Raw genomic sequence first — 12,494 nt, 5'->3', positions numbered from 1 at the left:
GCCCTGTGACGCAGCGTCTTCACGTATCCTTCATGTGCCCCTCTTCTTGTTTCTTATTGAGAGTCTTGCTCAGAGGGGGAAAACAGGAGTCGCGAGGAGCAGACAGTGCCGGGCGGACCGGGTGCGCTCGATACTAAACACTTCCCATCCCGGGAGGAGAGCGGCGCACAAGAGCAGACTCTCTCTCTCTCTATCTATCTCTCTCTCTCTCTCTCTCTCTCTCACTCTCTTTCTCTGTCACTCGATCTCTCCCACACACACTTTCTCTATGAGTCTATCTCTCCAGCACACACACACACACCCATGCCCGCGCGCGCACGCTCCGCATACGTCTCCACTTTGCCGTAGTAAATTACGGCATTGATCTCAAAGACGAGCCCGGATCTGTGTCTTGTGTTCGCCCTTTCTTCGACGGACGGACTTGGAGAAAACACTCGAGAGAGAAGTAAGTCGAAACACGTTTTATTTATTACCATTATCGCCACTCATGGGCTTGTGTGTGTTTGAGTGTGTCTGATTTGAGCTTCGAACTTTATTTCCTCGGTGAGTTGGAGGAGCCGGTGCCTCCTCGCCGCGCATTGCGGATTCACAAGGCGCAGTTGAATTTTGGACTGTTTTCCGAAACTGGTTCTGCTCATGTTGACCTCAGGCGCGTTAGTTTGGCGTGTGATTCTTGCCGGCTGCATACACACGATTGCGTGAAACACAATCTATGATCAAAGTTTGTTTTAAAATTAAAATGACTTTTAGTTCACGGCTACTTTCCTTTCCAGTTTGTAGAAGTCGCTTGGATTTACGCACCTGCCGTTGCGTTTGAAGTCCGTGCAATTCTTGTTTTTATGGTTTTGCTGCTTACCAAGTCAGTGTTTAGGAGGTTAGCTTTAAAATCCTTCTTCTTTCACAAATTAAAGCAAATAAGGAATCCTGTCAGTGAACTCATTTAAATGAATGTCTTCAATACATTTTATTTTAATGATCTGTAATCAGAGAGGTCCGCCAATTTCGCTAAAACAAGAGAAACCAGGGACGTTATCCGTTTCTATTGGCACAGCTCTTCATACTTTTTAAAACGTTATCATAGAAGAATGAACGGCATGTTCAGTTGGAAAATGCTTGTCTAATTGTTGTTCGGGACATTGTAATGACAAACATCCCTCAGTATTTGCCTTGCAATGTGATCAGCTTGTGTTTTCTGTCAGACTCTGAAGCGCACAAGTATAATCCACTTTACACTGTTGTACTAACCTGGGTATGTAGTTCCTCTTAGAGATGAAGTATAGGAAGTATAGGAAGTAAAAGGTGAACAAATTATGATACGCTTTTTACCAAAAGTTATACAATTATGTTGATATTATTGTAAGCTAAAAGTATTCATAAAAGCAGATAAGAAATGGTTAAAGTGAGTTTGTGTTTACTAGAATTACAAATATCACCAAAGATAAATTAATCCAGCAACACCACTCACGTTCACCCTTTAAATGGAAACAAGTCATTTCCACTTCACACACATCAGCTACTTCCCATTTCAGTTCTCAATTGCAACGTATTCCTGCCCTTTCAATTCAGATTCACATGAAAGTTTCAGTTTTAGTGCCGAAACCACACACACATACTCTCACATCTGCTTTCGGTGCTCAACTTCAAACCTTGGTGTGTTTGCTTTTTAAACTCCTTGATAAGTAGACACACTTCGATTTATATAAGATAAGATGTTCTTGGAAAAGGTGAAGGTTTGACGAATGCAAATAACCAAGTTTCCAAGCTCTTTGGACCCCCTAATCTAAACTGCTAGTCTCTCTACCACCTCGGTGCGTGTGTGTGTGTGTGTGTGTGTGTGTGTGTGTGTGTGTGTGTGTGTTGTGTGTGTGTGTGTGTGTGTGTGTGTGTGTGTGTGTGTGTGTGTGTGTGTGTGTGTGTGTGTGTGTGTGTGTGTATGTATGTGTGTGCACGGGCCAGACCTCTGCCCACAGTAATGCTGAGGAACCAATCACGCTAACAGATAGTGTGTTTGCATGTTCTGTGTGTGTATCTGGGTCACTGCCGGGCACTGTGCTGAGGCCGCGGAGTGTTTTTCTGAACACCTCTCGTCTGCAACACTAAAACTCAGAGTCGCATTCAAACAGCCCTTCTCCTCTGCTTAGAAACTATTTCATTTGGTAATGGCCCGGCAGGAACAGCGTCTGCTTTGTCGGTTTTGCAAAAGTGTCTCCTATTAGTTCTGTGTCTTTCTTTAAAATCGGAGTTGAGCTGCTGTTTTTGTTTTCACATTTTCTAACAGTGGAATACAAACGCCAAAAGTCCAGTGAACAAAGGCACAGCTCTACCAAACTGTTGTCGGAGCAGCTTTCATTCGTAACATATTTCCCTAGACCGAACCCTGAAATCACTTGCAAAACAGATGCAAACATGTAACATGGAAAACGCTGCCTGTTTGCATGTGTGAAGGAAGCAGATATCCACTTCCTCCATCAGTGTGTTTTAAGATTATTTTTGGCAACACTTTTCAGATTTGTTTTGTCTGCTTCCATTTGAATTAATCTTAAATTAAGGGAAATTACATTTTACCGAGAATTGAGCTTTAGCCTGTGGGGAAGTAAGGGTGAAGCCGGCGTTTCAATATTTCCCACAAGATAGTTGAAGTGTTTCCAGAGCGTCGACAAAGAAACCTACCTTTATGAGGTGCACTGTGCTTCTCTACACACATAATATATTCACTGACAGAAAAATTACCCCAGCTTTTCATTCGAAGTATGTAAAGCTTTTTAAGCCTCAAATAGAATAAAACATTTTACAATAACAACCCACTATCATGTGAAAAAATCTCTCTGAAATAAAACTAACCCACAAACACACAGTTCTTTTTCTTGCGACAATCCCTCTGACAATAAGAGAGGACCTGTCGATTCTTCACAGCTCCTAACAAGAAGCTGAAATCAAGGTTACCCCTCAAGGGACGAGGAGGAAGTGGAATATCATTTTGTTTTTGTACAGCCAGGTGTTACTCCTTCCTGGGAATTTCTACTCTCAAAGTGGTTCCCTTTTTTTCTGCTCTACAATTGCCCTTTTGTGAAATTGGAGATGGATAAGAACGGTTCAGAGTTGGTGATTTGTATATGAGGTAGTTATTGTCAACATAATATTAGTATAAAACGATTTGGAAGAAAAACACATTGTCCATAGTAGTCTCTGTTAATGTTATATTGGAATGATTCTGTAATAAATCTAATTTTAATTAAACAGCTTTTGCATTATTCAAACTATATATTTAAAAAAATTATTTCAGTAGAGATCAGCTATTGATTTAAAAATATAGCTTAACATTTAAATAATCTCTCTGCCTGAAATATGACCACATAATACACAATTTATCCAAATGGTGGTATAATTTTTTTTTAACGTTGCAATCTTTGTTTATTTGTTTTAACCAGGAACCACTTCTCATCCTGCGTGTCTGCGAGTACCCTTGGCCATGTCCGCTTAGCTGCCCTGCGTGATGCCTGATCATGACAGCAACACCCTTTTAACCAGACAGACAAAGCGCCGACGCGTCGACATCGGAGTGAAAAGGACTGTGGCTAGTGCATTATTCAGCCGCGCCAGGGAGACCCTGCTCGAAAGCATGAACCAATCACACGGCCACGATCAGGACGGAGACTGCTCTCTAGTCAGTCACGGACATGGCGGCTCCAACAGTGACGGAGAGAAGTCCAATGTTTTGAGGAAGTTGCTTAAAAGGGCCAACTCGTACGAAGACGCCATAATGCCTTTCTCTGGTGCCACCATCATCTCCCAGCTACTGAAGAGCAACATGGGCAAGAATGGAGGGAGTGACTCAGGCTTCCAGGTATACACACACACACACACACACACACACACACACACACACACACACACACACACACACACACACACACACACACACACACACACACACACACACACACACACACACACACACACACACACACACACACACACACACACACACACACACACACACACACACACACACACACACACACACACACACACACACACAATTCATCAATTAGCCATAGGTGAGTTTAGACTACCATGTTTTAGATTGAATAAGCATTGCATCTGCATTTGATCTCTCCTATCAGCCAAACAAACAAGCCACTACTTGTAAGTGCTCTGTCCTTAATGCCTTCCCCCTGTCCTCCATCCCAGGGGAGTGGAGCTCTGTCCAGTGGAGGCTCAGAGATCCACCCCGAGGACGCCTGCAGCAGCTCCTCCCGCGACCGGGACAGCCCGTCCGACTGCCTCTCTCCTGGGCCTCCTCTCCCCCCCCCTTCCTCCTCCTTTGGGCGACCACTGCCTTCTTCAAGCCTCAACTCCCACGCTCCCTCTCAGCCCCTCTCCCTCTCCACCTTTGATTTGGACAGGCTGTCGGACGAGCATCTTCGCGCAAAGCGTGCCCGCGTGGAAAACATCATCCGTGGTATGAGTCACTCGCCATTGGTCCGGTCCAACGGCGACCACAACCAAGATATCAGCCGCGACAATGAGAATTGCAGCATCAACAGTAACAGCAGTAATGGCCACAGAAGAGAGGGTAACTGCCGCAACACCAGCAGCCACAACCACAGCCGGAGCGACGGGCCTTCCTCCCTCCTGAGCTCTCCAGGTTCCCGCGGGGGTGTGGTCAGCGTTGGTGAAGTTTACCGGGAGAATAAGAGAAAGCAGCGCCTGCCACAGCAACAACAATGCTTCACCCAACTGGTGTGCTCTAGGCAGGAGCAGAGGCAGGAGGAGAGGCGGCAACTCAAACTGCAGCTGGAGGACATGCAGGTTGGTAGAAGACATTATGGGTAGATCTGTCATGCGTAGATCCTCTGCTCAAATGCACCACACACACCAGTTGCAAAAAGGCACTGTACAAGACCTGCTTCTCGTGATCGAAAAGAAGGCTAACGTAAATTAACACAGATTGAAGTGTTACCTTAATTCCATCCTACTCGTCGGATTTGCACCTAAAAAAAGTAAAACAAATATCAGCCCACCGACTGGGTGACATACTATCTCCATTTATCTGTTGGCACATTTGTGGTAACAGTTGACATTTGGGTTCAGGAGACATCTTTAACATTCTCTTTCCTCTGTCTTTTAGAAACAGCTGCGTCAGCTCCAGGAGAAGTTCTACCAGATCTACGACTCAGAGACAGAGGAAGATGACGAGAACGGCGAGAGCAGAGATGCTGACCGAGGCGGAGAAAGAGATGAAGACGGCAACCTATCAGAGGACAGTATCCGCTCTGACGGCTTGGAGGAGAGGCACAGAGCCAGAGGGCGCCATAGCAACCAGGAGCTGTCTGAGCTGGACCCAGGCCTGTTCCTGGATCGGGCCAGAGCCCTCCTCAGAGAACAGGCCCTGATAGATGGAGAGATGGAGGAGGATGTGGACAGCAGGGAGGAGGTGGAGAGGAATTTAGTAAGTGCGATGAAGAGGAGGGGAGGAGCAGGAGGAGGAAGGCAGTTAGCGGAGACGCTGAAGCAGGAACTGAACTGTGCCGTGTCGCAGGTTGTTGACACCGTCGTCAAAGGCTTCTCCTCGCCCAAGCAGGTTGTCAGTCACCACGGCTGCCACAGCAGCACCCCAGCTGCACCCTCCTCTTCCTCCACCTCGTCCTCTTCCTGTCCCCACCTTTCTGCCCCCTTCCCTCCCTCACCCCAGACTCACGCTTTGGCGCTGGCGCCCCTGGCCCTCAGTTTGCACGGGGACGGGAGTCCAACATCTAACTACCACTCCTCCAACCAGAGGCTGCACTGCTTCGGAGACGTTATCATCCCCAGCCCGCTGGACCCCTTCGGGGGTCTGAGTGGCAGACTGAGTGGGGTGCCCATGCCCAGCGACCAGACAGAGGCTCTGCCCCTGGTGGTGCGCAAGAGCGGCGGGGGAGGTGGAGGAGACAACACTCACCCCCTCTCTTCCTCCCCCTTCTCACCATCCTTCCCACCATCCCTCCCTTCACCCCTCTCCCCTCACCGCCTCGCTCGGCTTTAGCCCTCCATCCTTTCGCCACCCATTCCCTATTCCCCTTATGGGGTATCCCTTTCAGAGCCCTCTTTCACACGGGGGTGGAGCCGGCTACCCTCAAGGGCTCAAGGACCATCATCGCTCCTCCCCCGATTCTATGGACATGACCAGGGAAACTCTCAGCCTCAGAACCAAAATGGCATCCCTCGGAGGGGGCCATCTCAGTCATCACCACCACCACCACCACCACCACCGGCAGAGCTCACCGGAGGCTCTGTCCCTGTCCCTCATCAAGTCTGAGTGCGGGGACCTTCAAGACATGTCTGACATCTCGCCCTACTCTGGCAGCACCGTATCCTTTTCACTGCGCCTTTGTGTTTGAGAACGAGTACATGTTTGTGTTTCCTTTTAAAGCGTCTGTTATCTTCTACATATTACGGGTTTAGTCCTGCGTTAGGTTTGGGTCTCAGAGATGAAATTAAAATGAAGATTCAGCATGGTCAAAGCTGTTGAACATGTGAAACATTAGGTATAAAAAACATCCGTAAAATCGTTTGGAAAGAGTTTAAAGAGGCAGTGATTTTATTTCCCTAATCCACAAACGTCTCATTTTAAACAGTCAAAAACGGTGTCTTCGAGGCAGCAGCAGGCGGCCGTCAAAGAACGTCTTCAATATCAATTAACCTGCATTAATTGCTCCTGCTCTAGCCCTTTTCTTTCCTCGCTTAGCGGGGAAGATGAAAAGGGCCGCGGTGGGTCGTGCAAGAGGGGGAAGATTAAACAGGTCGCACGCCGCTCTCTGGAGCTCTTTTAAGTGTCGGCAGCAGGTTGTGTTGTGTGAAGGTGCTGAGAAAGGCTAGTGAGCTCCCTGTTCAACAACACACACACAGAAACACACACACACACACACAGAAACACACACACACACTGTCTGAGACACTCGGATGAAAGGGAACCGAACAGCACTAAAGACTTTGTACTTAAGCGCTCAAAGCAAATCATATTTCACTTGTGCACGTGTGGGTGTGGGGTAAGACCTTGTTCATAGGAGCTCAAAGCTAATCATATTTCAAAGAGCACGGAGAGGAACAGGTGAATGTCTGATTGATGGAAGCGTTCTACACGTGTGTTTCTATGAGCATGCATAATGAGAAGTGTAATATCTTTACACTTTCTAGCTGCTTGTCTCCTTTTAGCTGTTGATCTTTCAATTGTTGGACTTTTGCTCGGCAGCTGTGTGCTACCTTTCCCAGTGCACGCCCACACACACACACACTCCCTTTCACAGAGTGTGCACGTGGACAGGTGTCTGCAGGTCGCTGTTTCGTGTCTAACCTTTCATATGGAGAGGGCTTCTCCATGTCACACACTTACGCTCACACATGCAGGCATACGAGCACACACACACACACCCACGTGCACGCTTGAAGAACAAAGTGAAAAGAGAATTAAGACTTTGAACCTGACAAATAGGAACTCCTTGCAGCTGTGATGAGGATGTGATCACAGTGGCGTCTTCAAAGCCAATTTAGATGTTGCTTTAATTAAAAAAAGAAGTATTTGACACGTCTCTTGATGCTGCGAAGCCGTTTCATTCCAAAATGCTTTTCTATTCATTTGGAAGAAAGTCTTTGAAATTGGACATTAGTATTTCAAAGATATTGACCATCCTGAGAGCCGACTTTTTATTTTATTTTGAAGGTAACAAAATCTAAAATGGACACAAATGATCCTGTATTGATGTTGATGGACTGAAAATGAATTGGCAAAAATGTCAATGACGATTATAGTAGTTATTATAATTATTCAACAAACAGAAAACTTCTTTGGATTTCGTTTAATTATTATAAATTGGAATATCCTTTACTTTTGGACAATTGGTTTCGAGAAAAACTAATAATTTGAAGAAGATAACTTGAGCCCAGGGAGATTTTGACAGGCTTTATTTGACTATTTATTTTAAATCGATTGATTATTCAATTAATTGAAAAAGACGATCGCGTTTGCAGTCCTGACTATTTTTCAATTCAGGACGGAACCATTGCTATGTACAGTAAGCACATGTTAATTAATCAGGAAGTATGTTTGATTTGAGTTATGTTATGATATGTCAATCAACAGATAGTTATTTTTTATAATGTAAAGACTCTTAAGCATTATTGGCATCAACTGTGTCTCGAGAACATGCTAAATGCATTGGTATTTCATCAACAACGTAACATTTCAACATACAACTACAACTACATATACTATCCAACCATTTCCTGTTCTGTTACCTTTGAAAAAAAAAGGTATGCATATTTATTTTTTAATTTCTATCGCTCTCACTTGTATCTATTTATCAGCTTCTAGATTAAGAATGAATAAGTTTGTATGCTCGGGATAAAATTGTGACGACATTGTGGAAGGATTTAGGGTTGGGAGAAGCCTGGCAGTTAGGTTAAGGTGGTTAGCATTGATTATTCACCTGAGAGGAACTCAGACACACACACACACACACACACACACACACACACACACACACACACACACACACACACACACACACACACACACACACACACACACACACACACACACACACACACACACACACACACACACACACACACACACACACACACACACACACTCTCAGGTCTGTGTATCTTTAATCCTTTGTACAGAGCCGAGCAGATGTCCCCCATTCATTTATGAATGTATCCCCCCCTCCCTTTCTTCCCCTCCCAATGCCCCCCTTCACACACACACACACACACACACACACACACACACACACACACACACACACACACACACACACACACACACACACACACACACACACACACACACACACACACACACACACACACACACACACACACACACACACACACACACACACACACGGCAACAAGGTCATGTTACAGCTGATACAGGGTGCCCTGCGCAAAACACACACACACACACATACACAGATGTGCATCAGGATACACACAACACACACACACACACACACACAAACGTATTGGAAGAGTGAGGAAGAGGATGAAAAAGATTGTTTATTCACCGACTCACTTTAACGACTGTTAAATACACAAACACACACACGCTATTGCCTTTTTTCATTATGATATTGCTTCAATGCTGTTGTTGTGCTTTAGCGTGTGTGTGTGAGACAAGACAGCAAGTACACACAGTGTGCTCTCTGGCCTGAACACACAGGTAGTGACAGGCTGGCATGCATGTTAACTAGGCGATGGTGTTGTTGTCCGGTGACCTGGCCTCGCCGCTGCTAAATGAATGATGGATGACAATACGGCTCGACTGTGGCTTCATTCTGAGGCACATGTGGTGTCATGGGCGTGCGTAACAACACCCGTGACTTTTTGAGTTGGATATGATCTTTTTTGCTTCTTAATATTTCACCATCATCATCATCATCATCACCATCATTGAGACCTCCATCAATTTTCTTGACTCTCGGATTATTCATGTCCATTCTCTCCCTCTTTTCCCGATAGTTGATGCCACCCTCTCCCACTGTCCCTGTCCCTCTCTCCAGCACTATAGGGCCCCTGGGGTTCCTGTATGTGTATGTGAGTGTGTGTTTGCCTGTGTGCTAATTGACCTTGCAGGGGGCTCCATTGATTGCCTCATCTTCTCTGATAGATTATAGGGCTGTTAATGTGGTGGGGAAATGGCAGCGTGGTGGGGCACAGCTGTTGTCACACAAACACTCACACATACACTCCGCCACCACAATTATTATGTGTTGCTAGTTGAGACAGTGGGATAGACACGGGGATGCAGAGGCGGCGAGATGCAGGCATGAATGTGGGATTTGATCCAAAGTCAGCAGGTGCCCGTCTTTGCTTTCGGTGTAAAATGGCTCTGAATGTTTTTCCGTTGTGTTTTACTGGACCGGTTACTAATCACTCCGTAGTTACACACATCCCACTGCCACTCTCACACTACTGCTTTTAAATAATTAATTTGAATTAAAAAAAAGACTCTTTCTCTATCTACTCATCCGTTGCGTGCGTATACATGCCTATTTTATCCCGGTTTGAGGGCACGGATGGAAAAACACCAAATACCTTTTCCAAGACCATGTACCCAAAATATCTCTTGAACAAAAAATGCAAATAAAGCGGATAATGACGTCACTTAGGGGAAAACAAATACAAATATATTTTTATGATGATATACCTGACTTTAGCTTCTGTTAAAATGCCCCCTCTGTGTTTTCCCGAAAATACTTCTTTGCTTCCTTAACTATTATTCAGATTCAGGAGGGCTTGTCTCCCAACCACCTGAAGAAGGCCAAGCTGATGTTCTTCTTCAACCGCTACCCCTCCTCCAACATGCTCAAAATCTTCTTCTCCGATGTCAAGGTGAGAACTTGCCCTCTCTATTTCGCCTTTCTCGTGTTTCTCTTCCATGTATTCTCTTTTATGAGCCTCACATTTCGGTCCTCCACTCCTTCAACTTTCAGTTTCAAGTCTCTCTTCTGTGACGATTTTTTGAATGCGACTTAACTGCTCTTTTGCTTTTCATTTTGAATAAATTCTTTAGATATTGTAGGAGATACATCTTTATGTATATATATACATGTTCGAATCTAGACAAGGTTTTAAATGAAAGACACACTGACACAAAATGAACTGAAAAGCAGCAAAGTAATCTAGAATGGTTTAGGGTGCAATAACTGAATAGGAATAACTGCATTGTTGGAAACACTTTGCTTGAGTTGCTGCTTGATAATCAAAAGTATATATAACAAGAATATGTTTGCATTGCGATAACAATGGAGCCTCAATGTGCTAGTACAAAAGTGTAAGAAGATATGTACAGGATATGGTGGCTCCTACTCTTTCTTAAATACAAAAAAATATATGGGAAACGCTGCTGTCAGCCTGATGGAAGCGATGGGTATTCAACGGCATAGAATCAGATCTCAGACATCAGTGGCAGATGGGGCAGATGAGCTGTTGCAAACAGGTGTGCGTCTTTTTGAAGCGTCCGGTTACCGTGCGGTTCTGTTGTTCATGATTGTGTTCTGAGCTAATCTCTCAGCACCTTTCACACACCGTCAGATACTCTCACACTCAAGGGTTTGTTTTTTAATGCATTTTGATGTCTGATATTATTCAGTTATGTGTGTTATTTCGGTGTGTGTGTGTGTGTGTGTGTGTGTGTGTGTGTGTGTGTGTGTGTGTGTGTGTGTGTGTGTGTGTGTGTGTGTGTGTGTGTGAGTCCCTATAGCGCAGATGGGTGCTCCAGTCTGTCACGTCTCTGTAGCATAATTAGAGTTTCTGGCCTTAATCGTCCTGGGGTTGGGGGGGGGGGGTGTTACCGCCCACTTTCCCTCTCTCTCACACACACATATATACACACACACACACACCCCGGCCTCAACCTCCGGACCTCTTTCACCCAAAGCACACACACAACACTTTCACTCACAGTTATATAAAATGAGAGGTTAAACCTTTCTTGAAACCTATGGACAAAACAGATCGTCTTTATACAAGAAAGGTTGTGTAGGAATTATGGGTAAACATTTAAAATATTAACAGTGAGTGATTCGCAAGACAAGGAAAACTAATGAGAAGGAAAAAGGACACGATGGACGGTATGTGTGCGTGAGTTTTTTTTGAGAAAATGACAGAGGGACAAGAGGGGGGGGGGGGTGTGTGACAAACAAATGAAAGGAACGACAACAGAACAACAGCCTTAAAACAAAGGCGCTGATTGTCCGTGTTTACAGGCTGCTGTGTGTTTTGTAAAGCAGCATACGGCTCCTCGGCGGATTCAGGGCGCTCTATTCAAATGAGCAGCTCCACACACACACACACACACACACACACACACACACACACACACACACACACACACACACACACACACACACACACACACACACACACACACACACACACACACACACACACACACACACACACACACACACACACACACACACACACACACACACACACACACACACACACACACACACACACACAAACACACACACCAGCTGCCCTTTAGCTCATATCTGTGGTGACCACTTCCTCATGGCAGTGCCACATCCTGGTCTGCTGCCATGGCAACAAGGGTCGCTGGGACACCAGGTTGCTAGGCATACACAAGGTTGCTAAGTCTACCTGCTCCCAGTGCATGCGTGTGACTCGGAGTCCATTAAGTGGTAGAAATGAGGGCCGTTAGGGGTCATAGTGTCCAGGCAGTATTACAGCCTAATAAACCACGATGAGAAACTTCTTTCAAAAGTCCGTTTATGTTCCGTGAAATTATCATTTAAGTGAGAACGATGGTCAGGTCTGTCAGCACTCTTGCAAGTGTCTTAAAGACTGAAAGTAAAGGAATATCTATCATCTTCTAAATATCAAGATTTAAAGTCGTGTGAATTATGTGAGAAGGTATACTTCATTTCGTCGTGGACAAATAATCTGTGGTTTTAGGTTTAATTTGGTGAATGAGAAATGAC

At 45.2% G+C, this 12,494-nt stretch overlaps 1 pseudogene; it reads left to right on the top strand.

Moving 5' to 3' along the window:
• Window positions 1-428: 428 nt before the first annotated feature.
• Window positions 429-12,494, top strand: part of LOC117458124 (prospero homeobox protein 1-like) — a 31,171-nt pseudogene continuing 19,105 nt past the window's right edge.

This window comes from Pseudochaenichthys georgianus, chromosome 2, assembly GCF_902827115.2.
Source record: "Pseudochaenichthys georgianus chromosome 2, fPseGeo1.2, whole genome shotgun sequence".
Classification (NCBI taxonomy): Eukaryota; Metazoa; Chordata; class Actinopteri; order Perciformes; family Channichthyidae; genus Pseudochaenichthys; species Pseudochaenichthys georgianus.
The sequence above is the reverse complement of the archived record's forward strand: the minus strand, read 5'-3'. Positions and strand labels throughout refer to the sequence as shown.